Raw genomic sequence first — 17,143 nt, 5'->3', positions numbered from 1 at the left:
GAAGCTAATATGTATTGTGGTACTGGGTTCGATTCCCCGGTCTTAGGCCTTGGATTTCATTGAATGGTTAATATGAGAAATTTACAGTAAAGTATGTTTGCTAGTCGCCTCCATCCACGGCACCTAATTTGGTAGTTGGACGTTAAGCACAGCCTGAAAAAATAGGCGATTACCGTACTTTTTTTTCTTTACTATTTGACCTATTTTCTTAAATGCTAGAGTTTGTGTATCACAAATTTGATTAGCTTGGAGCCCACAGAACAGAATAACTGAGAAGCTCTTCTCAGTCTCTGCAACTCATGCATTCAACTGATTGATGCAATCAACTGATACATTGAAGATCTTTTGTACCATTCCCTGGTTACCCATCTACTCAGAGCAGGGGCGGCTCTAGCTCGTGTAGCGCCCGTGTGCAATGAAACCCTGGCGCCCCCTAGGCCTGACCCCCCCCCCCCCCCCCCCCACCGGCTATAACTATTAACTTTGCCGTCGTAACAAGAAAGTTTTTTCATATTCCAACAAGCTATTTTATAAGTAGGTATAGCTTACAGTATGGTATTAGTTACGACCTTTCTTCTTATGACGGCAGAATAACACTCATTGTTTTTATGCCTGTAGCACATCTCTGTTGCGAAACTAAGCGGCGAACCGCGATAGTTCATGTTTCGTCTTGTGTTTTAAGTTTTATGGACAGCGAAATAGAAGCGAAATGTATCGAATTTCTGTTTCGCTGCCCATAGAACTTACAACAGGTGCTTTTGATAGCAATGCCGCCTTACGCGAGTATAAACTTTAATTACGTGAAATAAGGTTGATTTTAAGTTGAACAAAATGGTCGAAAAAGGAGCCGCACTACCGGCGCCGCGCTGTCTGGCCGCTTCTAAACTTTAAATACGTGAAATAAGGATTATTTCGAGTTGAAACAAAATGTTCCAAAAAGAAGCCGCCCATAGGGCGCTCGCGTTTGATAACTGCCTCCACCGCGCTGGCTGGCCGCTTGTCATATCATTGTTGTACCATGATGGTCCAAGGCGATGCTCTTAGCTGTCTCTTAGCATTGCACACCCTGCACTATAGGTTAAGCCGCCCCTGACTCAGAGCATTTAAATAACAAAAATACTCGCAACAAGATTCTTCGTGTGCCTTAGACAATTTTCAACTACCAGTTCTAGCTCTTGTCACCAAAGCACAATTCCTCTGTAAGACAAAACTGCCATGAACATTATAGCGAGCTGAACCAGTTAACTGTTTACTAATTCTCTTGTTGGTAGAAGTTCAACTAAAATAACAATGAACACCAAGTAACAGTTTAGCAATTAAATTACGAGTACCTAAATTATATTTCCGAGCAAACTTAATAGATTAGGCGACAAATTAATATTAATTGTTTTACTACTACTAATTGTTGTTTTCTTCACTTTGTTTATTTTGTAGCTGTACAAAAAAATGCAACATGCAAAAGAGACGAAGAAATGGTGCAAATATGGTGCTGCAGAAACGGCAGCAGAATTAGACTAAAAAACTGAGCATTCAAAAACAGAATTCAGAAACTGAAAATCATGGAACGATTTAAGAACTCAAGTTTGGCTGAATTTTGGTGCTGTTGGAAGTTTATTAAAAATACAAAAGAGGTTTACCACAAAACCTTATGGTTTTTTATTCCAAGAGATTAGCTCCACAACAATGAAAAGTAGCTTGAATGCATATCAGGACTCCGCTGAAATAAATATTTTATTTCAACCATTTACCTTCCACTGTGCATCTAGGCCAGTCGTCTAACCGTTATAATTAATTAACTGCTTGGCTATATTTTTATGAGTTAATTTATAGTAGTATTCTCATAATAAAATATTTATTTCACAAAGTTCTTGAAGACAAAATTGCTGTGCTTAGCTTCTAATTCTATTTCTTTAAATAAATCAACCGCTCGTGCTTACTAGCTCCGGGATGTTCTAGCATATATATACTATAAATCACATAGTCCTCTAGACTATTATAGTCCGGTATGTACCTACTTACATGCATGTATGAGACGTGAGTGGAGTGAATTATGACCATGCAGTGATGGAAGCCGTTAGTTCATCATGTTACAAAATTAACACAGCAACCACTCTTAGTATAAGCACCATGTGTTAAGATGGTTGAGTAGCTTGCGCCCATGATTAGAATTTGAAGGAAGAATTGCTAATCAGAGGATTGTAATGACTCTCTAGATTTGAGTATTCAATTTTAATTATTATACTTGTACATTAAATTACTGAACATACAGTTGTTACTTATTCAATAAATAATTAATTTTAAAAAAAAAGTTCTCACAGAGAATTTTCCTGTTTCAACCTGTTTCAGCTTACTAATCAAATTTCCACGTCTTTTCACGATAATCTTGATTATGAACTCAAAAGCAGTCATGAAGCCAAGCTTTCACAAAAATATTGTTTCTCAATAAACTTGTGGGCGCCATTTAAGTTAAGCTTAATCATTTTAAAAGTTATTTTTTTAGATTACACTACTAAATCTTTAAAAAAAAAAATACTAATTAAAAAAAGCAGTTAATTTAATACGGTTTAAAAAGTACCATATGTATTTAATTGCTTTATGTTTAATCCTTTAATATTTAATTAATTAAGAGTTATTTTCCTAAATCCTCTTATCTGTGAATATGCATTACATTACATGGATATAATTAAAATCTTGCTTTGTTTATTTTCCTCAAAGTTTACATTAAAAAAAAGTATTTGTTTTGTTAACAATTAGAATTAACAATTAATATTAACAATGATTATTTAGTGAATTATCAATTGATTTTCAGTAATAAAATTCCAACTTTAGCACACTGGAATGAACTTCTATAACCAAATATTAGGTTATATGGCAATGAAAACTGTTACAAGAATTTTCTCCAACAACTGTCCCCGAGCTCAATTGATAGTCTTATTGATAAAGACATCTACTCTAAAGCTACCAAGATGCCTAGGTGCGCCAGACAGATTAACCACACTTACCCTTCAAATTGGCCCTGCTTTAGATTCCAGGATGTGCTACTCGTTCTAACGTGGGCATACCATACCCAACGACTATCAAGGGTGAATAATATCTTGCTAGAACTCGAAATTCTTTGAGTAATATCATAACGTTAAAAAAAACCTCATGAATTATAACTTAAACTTGTGCATCACACAATAAGTTACATCATACAGTCTAAACTTCACTCCCAACATTCTATCTCCCTTAAATCTTCCCATAATTCTATTTGAGGGAGGATCACTGATACTAATACTAACTGCAAGAGTGATCTAGCAAGGAAATGAGTTAATTAGCTTGTTGTTTTGGGCACGAGAGCTCACGCTAAAGTCTCGAGTTCAAGCGCAGCTGGCTGCCATTAGTTTTTATCTTTCTTTGAGCCTCTATAACTTACTGATGATATGTTGAAGAAAGTTATTAACTGAAGCCCGTTTTTGAGGCATTTAGTACGTTTCGGTGTTTCACAATAGATATGTGGAAAGTTAGGCACCTTAAGAGATGAGGCTTGCTTGCAAAGCTAAGATGAATTGTGGTATTGGATTCGATTCCCAATCTAGGCCACAACACCTAATTTGGTTGTTGGACGTAAAGCACGCCTGAAAAAATAGGTATAACTTTAATTTTTTTATTGGTAAGTTTCAACCATCTTAAAGAATATGAAAAGGAATGAAGAGTTTGATTAGTACATATTACTTTAATTTTAAGTACAAATTAACTCAAATCTGAATATGCGTCCATTTAGAAAGTAACTAATGACTGACTACTCATTGTATTTTAAGTAACAATAGGTTAACGATCCAGCAGGGAGCCCCTTGAAACCTTCGCAAAGATTTCAGTGTACTTTTTAGCTCTCGTAGTCTTTTCAGTTCAATACCGGCCTCAAGGCTGTGTTCACTCAACATTTTCCATCACCGAACAATGAGCTGTAAGGTTTCCTAGGGAGTAAACATCTAAGTGCACACCTGGGGAGGAATTTGAAATCTTAATGTGAATCTCTCTACAGAACTGGAAGAATGTGTTAACCAAGAAAGATAGTATGAACAGCAGTACAATGGTCGTCTCTCTAAGTGCTACTTCTTTTCTGGTAGGGGAACTCGAGGGCTGCGACAAAAGTATATTCTTTTTTTTACACCATGAAAAGAAAAAGGTAACCCCCAAGTAAAGAACACTTCTCAGCAGAATATCCATCAATTACTCAGTAGTCCAAATGGATTTGATGAAATTCCCACTTCTCAGCAACAGTGCCCTTACTCTGGATCAACTTTTCCAAACAGAAGGAATCACATGATGGGCGACCAACTTTAATTAGAAATATTCTTTTTAAGTACTAACAGCCACCAAATAATAAATATTGCTAAGGGGCTTTAAGAATAAGCAAAATATGTAGTAGGTATATTTTGAAAAACTCGCTTGCCCAAATTAAGTACTACATAATAATAAAGTCTACCTTTTAATTTCTTTTACCCTACTATCAGAAAAAGTAAGAAAATGTAATTTTCAATTTTGTGTTTTCATCGAAAATATAACTGCTTTGTGGTCTGACGTGAAAGTATCGAGGTTGAACTTCTACTACTTCGAAACCGGTTAAAAATTAATATGCTAAAACGGATAAAATCAACGATATTAACAAGCATTGCGGATACAACCACATTTTCAACTAATTCTACTATTTATATCACTATTGTTTTCCCATCCGTTCCATGATCATATATTTGAATAGACTGTTAAAGATAAAACTATTTTTTGTTTAAATGTATAATTTATATTATTTGAAAAGTGCTCTGATATTGAAATCTATTGTTTACACATTGCTAAATGGGGTAATTCAATATCATTTTCCATCTTTACAAGAAAACGTTATGTGAAGTACCATTATTCAATATGCAAAAGCTTAAATTAACTCTAATCTTAAAAGTAGAATTTCTGTTAAATAGTGTTTGTTTTGAATTTTCTCACAGAGGTTTCAATTTCAACATGCAAATAGCTGGAAGCTTGTTTTATGCTTCGTTGCCTTTTAGATTCATTCTCTTGTTTATTCAGCAGCAACGGCTATAGCAATTAGTAAGTAATGTTTATTTTTTGGTAGTTAAAACAGTAATTTTTCTTCCAGTAGTAAGCAAAAATAATAAAATTGCCTTATGTTTATCTTGCAATCAAACAAACAACTAAATCATCAACCTATTCAACTTGAAATATTTATTGTATTTTATTTGAAGTATTCAACATATTTTGTGAGTGGTATAAAAAGAAAATATGATTACAAAAAAATATACAGGATTGGTGGATTGGAGAAGGCTTTTGATTAAAGGGACTAGATTCAGTGACAATTAGAACCCTTGGAAGAACCTCATAATTCCAGTCTTTAAGTCCAGATTGATTTAACTAGCAGTAGTCTTTTATTCCTTCCAGTCTTTTATTTCTTGAGCGCCTGTTAGGAGTCTTTAGAAAAGTTATAACTCTAGTCTCTCTTCAAAACTCAAAAATCTTTCACCTTTTACTAAAGATTTCCGTGGAGAGGGACTACTTTTTATTTATAATGATTTTTTATTTTAAAGGCAGATGTTGGTTTAGTGGGTCAGAAATGTGAATTTTTAAATGAGAGATCCCAAGTTCGAATCCCGCTTATAGCTAATTTTTATTTGTTAGAAAAAATTGTTAATAGCAAAGTACGTGCCTTGCCTTTTTCTATGACAACTAATTGGTCATAGAAACAACAAATTGGTAGTTGTACGTTAATCCCTGCATGAAAAAATTATGCGATTTCTTATTTAAAAAAGTTATAACGTCATTGGTTTCCAACATTATGAGGAGCTAAAAATTATATTGTTAACAGAGATTATTTTAAATTAATAAGATAGCGTGGGTTAAATAGGAAAATTATAAAAGACTTGGCTGTACTTTCTCTCTCGGGTCTCCAAACTTTTTATTCTTTTTTATATATGGAGAAATCGGGCAAGAAATGCGTCAAAAGGATAAGGTTATTATTAGACCATCTTTGTTCACAAGAACACGGGGTCCATCATTAAAAGAAATAAGATAAACTTTTTTCTAGCTCTTTAATTTTGGCTCCCTCTGGTGGTTAAAATCAATTTTCAAGTAATTACTTTATATAGTAACATAAATTTGGATTATTGGATTTCCCAAGAAGGATTTTTGTTATTTATCTACGATGATATTATCCTCAGACTTCAGTTTGATTATGTAAATACTCTTCTAAGAACCTTATTACATGATGTTTAGAAGGTTGATGGCTAAGAGGGGACGAACGGAAAATCTATGAAGAAATTACTTCAACGTCTGGCTAATGGAGTACTTGAGAAGATTATTGCAGGAATTTTCCTCGAGAAAAAAAAAGAATAAAATATTCTTCATCTCTTTGAAATATTCCAAAAAATCAATCTTAATTTATTTTTGTAAATAATTATGTAAATTTTTTGTTACGTTATAATTTACAAATTTAGTTATAGTTTACTGCTTATTCCTACTTTTATGATATGGAAGTGAAATTATGACCAATTTCTTCTCTTTTTTTATTACTTCCTTTTACTATTCTAGTTATTGTAAGTAGTGTATAAGCTTATAAAACATATAAAAGTGCAATTATAATTATTATCCCAGAAGAGTGCCCTGAGTACGAATGGGCTTTACCCTACACGACAGAAAATCCTAACTCACATTCAGACTTCACTTTGGTTACCTTTATCAGTCAGTCTCGTTGAAATACCTTTTCAAATCCGCCAGAGGTAGGGTTTTAAACTTTTCCCACTGAATTGCATTCACTCGAAATACCTACAATCTGCTTTTCACAAATCGAGGTCATTCCTAAAGGTAGCGCGCTTCCGACTCTGTCCACTCTTCCAATACCTTAACGTTGGACGCTGTTCCTACCAAATTATCTTCACTTTGAACAAGCAGCGAATCATGAATTAAAAATTAAATCTTCCTGCTCCAATTGCTTGATCTCGAGAGAATTCTCAGGTTTAACATTGATTAGAAAACTCTTCAATAGAGGGTATAGGAGTTAACTTGATGTCAGTTCACAGTCCATTACTGTAATCCTCTTTCTTTAATCCTGACAGCAGTGTGTGAATTAATCTTGTAGTGTTGTTAATTATATTGTTTATTAAATATATATCACCATTATATCTTGATGAGCAAGAGGTCCGCGGCGATGAGCGTAGAAAGATTTTGGCACCCATCTGTCTAGGCACCCAAAAAAAAATCTTACTGTATTGACCTTTATTTATTAATTTCTAGCAAACTATAATCAACCATGAACTCTGATTGAAAAGCAATTGTTAGTCGCTTCAGCAATTTAAATATGTAAACAAGCCCAACATGTTATTTTCAATTAGAAAGCATAAATCCTGATGAATACATAGTCCTCAAAAAGCTTGGCAAAAATATCCCCAAAAAAAGATTGAAATTGGCAATAATTTCTCTACCTCTATGCGATGTATGTATATGTTATGTCAGTCACCAAAAAAGATCAATAATTTCTTGCTATTCTAGGTGTCTACAATGTCTGTATCTATATTTCTGTGGTATATGTGGTTTCTAGAACGAAGAATTGTGAGCATATCGTGGAAGGTGGTACAGACAGTAAGCACGTCCCCAGTTTTTCTTCTTCAGTAAAAGAGGTCCCTTAAGAATAGAGAAAAGAGAAAATACTTTTTAGCAAACTGACATGTGGTGGTTGTGTACAATATTTCTGAATTGAAAAAAATATTTCAGAGATCCCGGAATTTTCTATGAAGTTTGCTACTTCTAAATAAGTATGTTTTGCTAAGTCATTCATAGTTGATAGCCCACAACTATAGACATAACAGATTTTGTTGGATTTATTAGACCTAAAACAAAGTGACTTAACACCATCTTCTTCAGAACAAATAATCACAACATACAGAAACAGTTTTTAATCAAAGATTCTGACTTTAATTATTTCTTTGCTCCTACAAGCAATTATTCCTTTTGACTCCAATTTTATATTTCCGTAATTGTTTACTGTATATTTCTGGCAATATCTAGATGGCTGGCTTTACTCAGTTTCTATTTGGACGTTAGATATAATCGTGGAATGCCGGTTTTACACTTATTAATTTTTTTCCACCACTTTAAATGAACCCGCAAACTCATTTCTATCAAATTCAATTTTCTATCCGTTTTCAAGGTGACCTTATGAGTTCTTACCTGGACGATCTATATTATATTAATATAAATATAATACTGTCTATATTGTCAATGTCTTCATTTAGTTTTTACCTCCAATCAAACACAATCATAAAGAAATAAAGTATTCAATATATAACTTACGAATGATAGATTTATTTTGGTAGATTTTGCCAGAAGCAAAAAATCTGTTACTTTTAAAAATTTCCCTCATAATGAATGTGATTAATTTCTTAAAGTATTAACTTCAAGTGTTGGATTGACAAAGCACTGAAAGTTGTTTAAAAAAGTAGACAAAATTTTATATTTCATACAAAATATCAATCATTTTGTTTAAGGTAAAAAATAATTAGGAGATAAAATAAAATATTCGGAGGAGTGTTAATCTCGGTTTAGAAATGTTCTAATTTTTATAGTAAAGTGTTATTTGAAGGGGTACTTATCAAAAGGAGTTTTCCTGTTTTTTGAAAAAAGAAAAAGGGAATTTTTTTTTGACTTGAAAGACAGAATTCTATTAACTATTCAATACTAGGCGCACGAGGCCAGTATCTGGAATTTATGGTTGAAAATAATTATGGCTTTGGTTTTCGACCTCCGTTATTAGATTATTCTAGGGAAATTATTTTAGGGTTGAGGTGTGGTCAATAAATATTGCAAACAAATTTCTTTTTTCGCACCGACATTTGGGTAAATTTATTACCTTCTTCAGGGTCTGTACTGAAGGAATAATACATTAATGTAAATACAGAGTACATAAAAAAATTAATATATTCCCTAGTTGTATATAATGTTGATTTAAGGTCATTATTAAATATTTTAACCTTCAAGAACGTTAGCCGTTCAGTACTGAGAGGGTTGCAGAAGGATACCACAATGAAATAAATGTTAGCTTGCATAAGCAGTGCAAAAGAGCTAGAGTACTCTAACTCATAGTTATATTATTCGCTTATTTGAAAGGGAAATTAGTAGTACTAAAAAAAAAAGAATCTAGTCACCACCAGGTAACTTACTAACACGAGTTACACTCACTGTATATTTCTTTAATAGTTTCCTAAGTAAAGGGGCTGTAGTTACTGCTCCTGAATGTATTAAAGGTGAACAAAGATTCCTCTCCTTAAACAAGGAGCCTAATGACATCACTACCCTAAAAACACTGCTTTTGTGTAATTTTTCATGGTCCTTACAATTTGTGTATCAATACAAACGAAGTTTTAAGCATGTATAATATGTTAGGAGGGGCCTTTTTGAGAATATATACAAAATGTAAATAATTACTCAATAAAACCTTTCTCTAAATTTTCTTCAAACAATGCATTTTCGGTACTAAAATGATTATTCAGTAAAATTGAAATATCTATTCTGAAAAATCGTTCTTCGATTGAAGGATTTTGATACCTCTAAAATCTGCAATAAAATTTTTGATCTTTTGAGGAGGGTAATAAGAAATGAAAACTCTTTTTTTCAAACATTATTATTATTACAGCAATGGACTCGAATTTTCAGATGAAACATTTTGTAGTGAAGAGAGACATTCGTATTTTTTTATTTTTTAAAATAGAAATACGGATCAAAGATCCAATACACAAATTACATAAAACTAATAATACAAACAATTTAACGATGAGGTAAAAGTAATTATAATAACGATATAAACAAAGAGAGAACCAAAAATAATAAGCAAAAATGTTAATTATAAATAGTAATTATAATAAATAAATATTCATTATAATGTATGACTAAACTAATTGAGTAATACAAGAACATAGTTGACCTCTAGCTTTATTTAAAAAATTTTGTGTATCAACATCAAAGAAATCCAAGTCAAAATGGTCGACTGTCCGCATCATCCGAAAGATATGGGAATAAAAAACGTAATTATGATTGCAGAGCGGTACATTGAACGGAGAAGAATTTCGTGCAGTAAGAGATGGAATATTTAAACAAATTAGTGGAAAAAGGTAAGGTCAGACGATTTGAGAATGGAGAAGTTTGCAGAGGAAAGAGAGATCATAATAAATTCTTCTGGTGGCAAGTGGAGGAATATTGGGAGTGAGCTATAGATCGGAATAGATAAGGGTTTCTTTAGGGATTTTCAAACCAACCACCGAAAGAAGTTGTTCTGAAAAGCCTCAATAGAAGCCATTCGTCTCTTGCAAGACGGACTCCAAATTATTGAAACATATTCAAGATGTAGTCTTACAAGGGATTTATATAATGTGACATAAAAACATCTGTCAGAGAAATTCCTCGTGTCCCTAAAGACAAATCCAAACTTTTGTAAAGATTTGCTTCTAACTCCATACATGTTTCCCATAAAGTCCAATTTATAGTTAAACATCAGGCTCAAATCCTTTTACTGACGATAACCTAACCAGCAAAGAACCGTTCAGCGTATAGTCGTAAGATATGGGGTTAAGCTGCCCAGAGAAGGAAATTACACCACACGTGGGCAAGTTACGATCCAAACAGTACTCTAGGCACCAACGAGATAAAGGAATTCAATGCCTTTTGCAAGTTCCTACATTAATGGGAGGGCTAGATTGTCAAAAATAGTTTAAGGTCATCCGAAAATAACAGAAAAAGGTAATCTTGAAGATTGTGCTTAATGTCATTAATAAATAAGTTATACAAAAGTGATAAGTAAAATACTTAGCAAACACATTCACTACTTCAACTAGATCACTTGAGCAACTTTCATTTAGAAGACTAAAATTAGGAAAGCCCAGAGAGTTTTTAACATGATTCCGAAAGGCTAAGGTTACATTTTGATGCAACTATTGCTCATTATAGGACCAGTATGCTTGATAGCAAGTCTAAGACGAGGTTTTACAGTTATAACTTAATTCAGAAAATTTACTTAGTAACTAGGTAGTTGGGTTTGTTTAGAAAGATACTGATACATTTTTTTTATCTCTAATGAGAGCCCTTAGGTCAGAAAAAAAACAGCGTGGGTAATGTACATTATTACATAAAAGGATTTTGGGAATAATGTATCATTACCATACAGTAATAAGTTGTAAAATACTATCACAGAATCAACAACACATTCAAATAATCACAGTCATTAAAGTTGTAGCTATAATCACTTAACTCTAAGTATGAATTTATAAAATTATTTAGTTTAAAATTTAACATCAATGAAGGGTGTAACTTATCCTCTTTTACTAAACTAATGACAGAACAATTTACTAGAACAGTTCGTAAAAAGTAAATCTAATTTTCAGTTTATGATATTATTTACAGAGTTCACTTGTTCATAACCTAAGACATTTGCTAATGAATCTTTTAAAATATGGCTAGAAGGGAAAAGGTCGACACAGATTAGTTCACCTTTTCCGAACATACATCAGTCAGGAAGATTAACATCACCCATTATTAATAGAGTCGACTCAGAATGATGAACATGATTAGTTCTTCTAATACTTCACACAAACGGAGATACATCGATGAATTACTGTCCAGGAGAAGTATAAACGTTGCACAAACAGAAGCCTTTGAGCTTGGGTTCTGCCTTTTGATACTGATAGCTTTAAACGTAAACTAACGCTGTAGTGAGAAGGAATTAATCAAATTTGAAAGTTTTGCTTCATGCACATGTTACCTAATGCAGGGTATTTGAGCTCCTTCAAGGGAATATGTAATAATTTTTTTTTGACGTACCTTTAGCTTATGAATTTCAGTTATAATGTTTTCAAGAAACTCCTGTTCATTTATTACGTTTTGAGCTAATGAGTTTACCTTAGCATGGAGCTCAACTGTATCTTCCTTGAGAGAATTAAAACATTTCTTCAACTCCCCAAACTCCCTAATCACGTCCTTAAAGTTCTGAAACACTTCACGTATCTTCATTTTTAAGATCAGAAACTCTATCACATCTAGAGCATTAAAACACTAATTACTGCAGTCTTTCATGGTCTTCAGTTGTGACCTAGGCAAACCGGTCCATTTTATATGAACTCCCAGTTTTCACGCGAAACATGAAAATACATCGGAGTCTTTCAGATCACATTGGCCTTTTAAACAGAAATCTAAGTCCAAAAGTATAATCTTAATTAGTAGAAAAATGTAAAACAAACCAAACACAACAGACAACCTCATATAACCTCTACTTAATTAGTAAGGATTTTAATCATTTACATACATATATCCTCTATTTAAAATGACTTTTTTTTTCAGAACGTGAAAATAAGTTTCAAGAAGTAGACTAATATCCCAGTACTGCAAAGTCAGCTGCATTCTCATGAAAAATATATAAAAAAAACCTACAACTTTTCCGCTATTAAAAATTAGGATCCTACAATTTATTTTACTTTACTATTTCATTAATCTTAATAAATTTTATATCACCTACGCACATTTTAATCTTCAAAATTAAAAGTAAAAACAAATAAACCAAAGAATTACTTACTGCCAGTTTGTAAATTATACTTTCAGTAAAACTCTGGGCTTAACCATAATCTTTTTGATTCTTTCTACAATTTATAATTCCCAAATAGTTTTCAAAGAATTTATAGCCTGCAATAGAAACAATTTACACTTTTCACAGAAAAAAATGATTAAGTAGATAGAACCTTTTCTGACTATTAGCATAGAAATTGGTCTAAATTCACATAAATGTTATTAAACAGCTTTAAAAAAAAAAGCTTATATTAACGAAAAGAAACAGTTTAATTAATATATATTTATAAATGCTTACAGAATAAATAAAATTTTCAAAAAATTAATGTAAACAAAAAAGAGTTCCTACGCAGAACTATTTCCTGATACAAAAGTGGATATTTTGTCATATTTTAAAGGTTTTTTTCATCTTTTTCCAGTTTTCAGAGCACTCCAGTGGTGACAGTTGGAAACAAAATGTAAACAATAACCTTTTCTTTTGCAAATTCCCACTGAGCAGAGAATCAAGCGGGATCGCAAATGTAAACAACAAAAACTTCCTACCCACTTCTATCTACTGATACAAAATTATGAATTTTGATATTATTTTAAGATTTGTATTAATATTTTTGGTACTTTTCCGTTAGCCGGGCGCAAATGTCGCCAATTGTGAACCAAACGCGAGCCAAGTCAACGGAAAAAAGTAGAAAACGTTCAACTATAAACAAATATTATTAATAGTAAGTAAAACAAGTTCAACTATAAACAAATATTAATGAATTGTAAAGAAAACAGTTTTACCCAATACTGTTTTTCGCTTACGCCCGGCTAACGGAAAAGTACCATATTTTTATTTTCAGAAAGGATGATAGTGAATCGACTATATTTTAATCTTCTACGTTATTAGCATGTTTTGCTTGACAAGCTATGGGAATGAAGAGTTAAGTGTAAAGGTGAAACTTTTGTTGAAAAAATTTTAATTTATTTATTATATTATTATATTTGTTATTATTATAGCTAGATAAACGAGTGGCTAAAGTTCATGTAATAGACAAAAACCAGCTCCTAAAAAATCAGTAGGTTTTAACACCAACTTCCCTGAAGTATAAGCTTTTCTTTAGCACCTTGAGTGTCAGTTAGTTAATGCTATTATACTTTTATTGATGATATTATTAGATAATCAGTGCTTAAACAATGGTGTATTCAGCGGTTATATTATGAAATATAATAAAACAAAAATAATATTTATAAATATATTGTAATAAACTTCACGTACACCTATAAAATTAGCTAGAATATTTTATTTTGATAAATATTTTCTCATTTTTAGCTCCCATCCGTTTTTGTGAATAAAATGATGTTGCCAATAAAACAAAGTATAAAACAGTTTTTTTTACTATTTATTCGCAAAATGGAGATAATAACAGATCATATTAGAATTGTTTATAGTGGTAAGAAATTGTTATTTTAATAATTTCGCATGATAATTAATCTAAAAATTTTAATTAAAATCAATAATTAGGTACGTATGAGCCCTGATCATCCTTTATTTATTAAACAAGCAAGAAAAATGGAATTGCAGTATGAATAAATTTATGGAGGAAGGATACCTACACCTCAACTATTAAAAAGAATTGCTATAGTTGTTCAAGTGTAATAATAATAAATTGTTTATTGGTATTTCAAAATACACACATAAAAGTAATTTTCTCATTTTTAACATTAATGAACTTCTCGTCCGTCTGCTTGAGTTGCACTTTTAATTACTATTCCCTCCCGCCCAATAACCAAAATTTAAAATAAAACAAAATAAACAAAGAGATACTACTTTTCCTTTATAAAATTGAAACTTAATACAAAATTATTTTAAATCTCATTGACAATTTTTTTTTGGTATTCAGAATGTTTAGGGAAGGGATTAGCTATGAGGTTAGCATACTGGACTCCCACGCGGAGGTCCCGGGTTCGAATCCAGCAGCTGACCCTTAGATTTTCTCTTCCTAGGAGCTTCTTACAGCTCACTGTCCGGTGATGGACAGTGTTGTCTGTAACGAGAGAACACTGTCCGGAGGCCGGCAGTGCACTGGAAAAAGCTCCGGGCGCTAATAACCTCAGATGTTGATGCGCCAAAAAAAAAAAAAAAAAAAAAAAAATACAAAATTAATAATTATAATTTTCTATTAGAAACTGTCTATATCTACCAGAGGATGTACAGAATTTATTTAAATTAGCCCAATTCTTACCGTTCAGATATTCTAAAAATTCCGCCCTATCCAACACTCTCTTGCCAAAACACGCAATTCTAAATCCGACCATTATGGGGCATACAGTCACATAATGGTAGACATCTTCATTTTCTGCTCTATTACACATAGAACACAGGTGTTGCTCATTTGTCCGCCCTATTCTAAAATTCAAATGCATCAGTTGTCCTCTAGCTCTAAACACATTTTTCATTAACTTAAATGAATGCTCATCTGAGATATAATGGTTAACCCCTAAATCAAATCGCAATTCATTATATATGCTGTGATAAATAGATCGACCAGCTTTGGTTAACAAATCGTGTTTGAATTCTGAATCAATTGCATTTAACAATCTCAAATCTATCAGTAATTAGGTATGTATGAGCCCTGATCATCCCATATTATTAAACAAACAAGAAAAATGGAATTGCAGTATGAATAAATTTATGGAGGAAAGATACCTACGCCACAACTAGCGAAAAGCATGACTATAGTTGTTCAAGTGTATATACAACCACGGTATGTAGTAAAAAAATATTGAAATTATTTAAATTCTTTAAATATTCTTTGAAGTTTAATCTTCAGAATCATACATCGCAAAATTCTTTAATCAGTAAGTTAAATTACTTCATCAACTTTAAGTTCTGATTATTTTACGAGGTGCCATATCTCTTAACTAGTAAAATTAAATGATTTTAATACAAATTGCATAGTGTACAAAACAAGAAGAAAGTCAAGAGAAATTGAGCACTGAATTGGTATCTCGCCAAAATGTAAGCAAATACTCAATTGCAATTTTAGTATTACAACTAATCTCAAGAAGCGATTTTTAGTTTTTAAAAAGAAGAGATTGGTCAGGTTCAAAAATGTCATATTTTTTAAGATTAATAATTGTGTATCCTTTTGTTAGTGATTAATTCATTAATTCTAGGTGAAGATTAGATTATTGTTTGTTTCACATTGTGTGTTCAATCTTATAATTGAAACTAAAATGTAAACAAGTTGCAATTGTTAATATATATAAGCCATTAAGGTGACCTAATCCCTAGGTTGAAAGATAATTTTGATCCCTATTCTATGGAGCTGGAGCATAGACTAAGAGCATAGAGCAAAAGCTATCCGTCTTTGAAAGAAAGATTTTAAGAAGGATATATGGTCCATTTAAGGCAAATGAATAATGGAGTCACTGTTTTTAATAAAATCTCAAAACAAAATAAATGAATTAATAAATAATAATAATAATTCTGTAAAGCGGTTGAATTTCCTTTAAACTCCGAATTCTCGGAACACATTCAACCCTCCTATTTTCCATCTGGAGCATAAAACCTAACTTTATATTCCAATGGTCTTTTAGAGAAAAACCTTCTCTCCCTTGATAGCCCATAACGTGTTTTAAACAAAGTACCATGAGTACAGTGTGTGTACGAACTTAATGTAATTCGATACAGCCATTTGAAAGTAAGGGATTTTAATCGCTAGGCGGCAGTCAGAAAACCTGGTAGGGCCCAATGTAAATATTTAGTTTCAGCTTCCTGCAAGCAGTAGTTTTTTTGAAATTATCAACCATAAACACACACAACACTGGCTAAAAACCATTTTTTGGGGGTTAAAAAGACTTTCCTTAGTTAGTAAGAGAAAATAAATATAACTTTATTAAGAAACATTATTAAATAAAATCTTATTTATTCTTTACTCTCTAGTCAATCACCTAAAAATGCAGTAATTAATTAATTTAATTTTCCTCCTTGTAGCTCCTTGTTTAAAACTTAAGGGAAGAAAATACTTGAAAAACCTACAAACCAATAAATACTTACAATATAATCAAGTCACATAATGGTTAATGTGCAAACAAGACCACAAAATCAATTTAATCAAGCCATTTTTCTTTTAGCGAAATATGTAAGTGAAATTTTAAAAGTATTATCTGGGTTGGAATGGAATTATGTTAAAAACATAATTAATAAAGTAAATAGTAAAAGTAATGGTAAATACGACGATAAAATATAAATTTTTATAGGGAGTTATGCACTGAATAGTCTAAATACTTAAACAACTGGCCGTAGTTTCCTTTTATTACCACAGGCTAACTAAAGCAGAAGGTTAATATTTATTAATTAAATAAAATCAGTCGAAGAATACCGATGATTGCCGACTACATTCGGGTAGATATGTACAATAGTTGAAACAGATTGTGGAAGGTAACAGGCGGCTAAGGCACCTTGGTTTCTAACCCATGTAAGATCTTTGTGTTAGTGACCAATTTTCTTGGAATTACCTCACTAACACAAAGATCTTACATGGGTCAGAACCCATGCTGCCTTAGCCGCCTG

General features: G+C 32.0%; 1 protein-coding gene, 2 long non-coding RNA genes and 1 other non-coding gene across 4 annotated transcripts in view; 2 read left to right on the top strand and 2 right to left on the bottom strand.

The window, feature by feature from the left end:
- The window catches only part of LOC141461305 (orexin/Hypocretin receptor type 1), a 304,429-nt gene that overhangs the window by 283,565 nt on the left and 3,721 nt on the right, over window positions 1–17,143 (bottom strand). The gene's annotated exons all lie outside the window — the stretch shown is intronic.
- LOC141461537 (U5 spliceosomal RNA) lies at window positions 5,475–5,592 on the top strand. The gene has a single exon (XR_012462967.1). It is a non-coding gene; the product is annotated as a U5 spliceosomal RNA (small nuclear RNA).
- On the bottom strand, window positions 12,054–13,073 carry LOC141460547 (uncharacterized). Its single transcript, XR_012462129.1, has 3 exons — window positions 12,887–13,073; window positions 12,599–12,705; window positions 12,054–12,427 (listed from the first exon to the last, which is right to left on the bottom strand). It is a non-coding gene; the product is annotated as an uncharacterized lncRNA (long non-coding RNA).
- On the top strand, window positions 13,097–14,309 carry LOC141460546 (uncharacterized). The gene is made up of 4 exons (XR_012462128.1): window positions 13,097–13,307; window positions 13,428–13,520; window positions 13,898–14,018; window positions 14,090–14,309. It is a non-coding gene; the product is annotated as an uncharacterized lncRNA (long non-coding RNA).

The sequence above is a fragment of the Rhodnius prolixus genome, unplaced genomic scaffold (assembly GCF_049639745.1).
Source record: "Rhodnius prolixus isolate KJV_2025 unplaced genomic scaffold, Rpr scaffold_6, whole genome shotgun sequence".
Classification (NCBI taxonomy): domain Eukaryota; kingdom Metazoa; phylum Arthropoda; class Insecta; order Hemiptera; family Reduviidae; genus Rhodnius; species Rhodnius prolixus.
The sequence above is the reverse complement of the archived record's forward strand: the minus strand, read 5'-3'. Positions and strand labels throughout refer to the sequence as shown.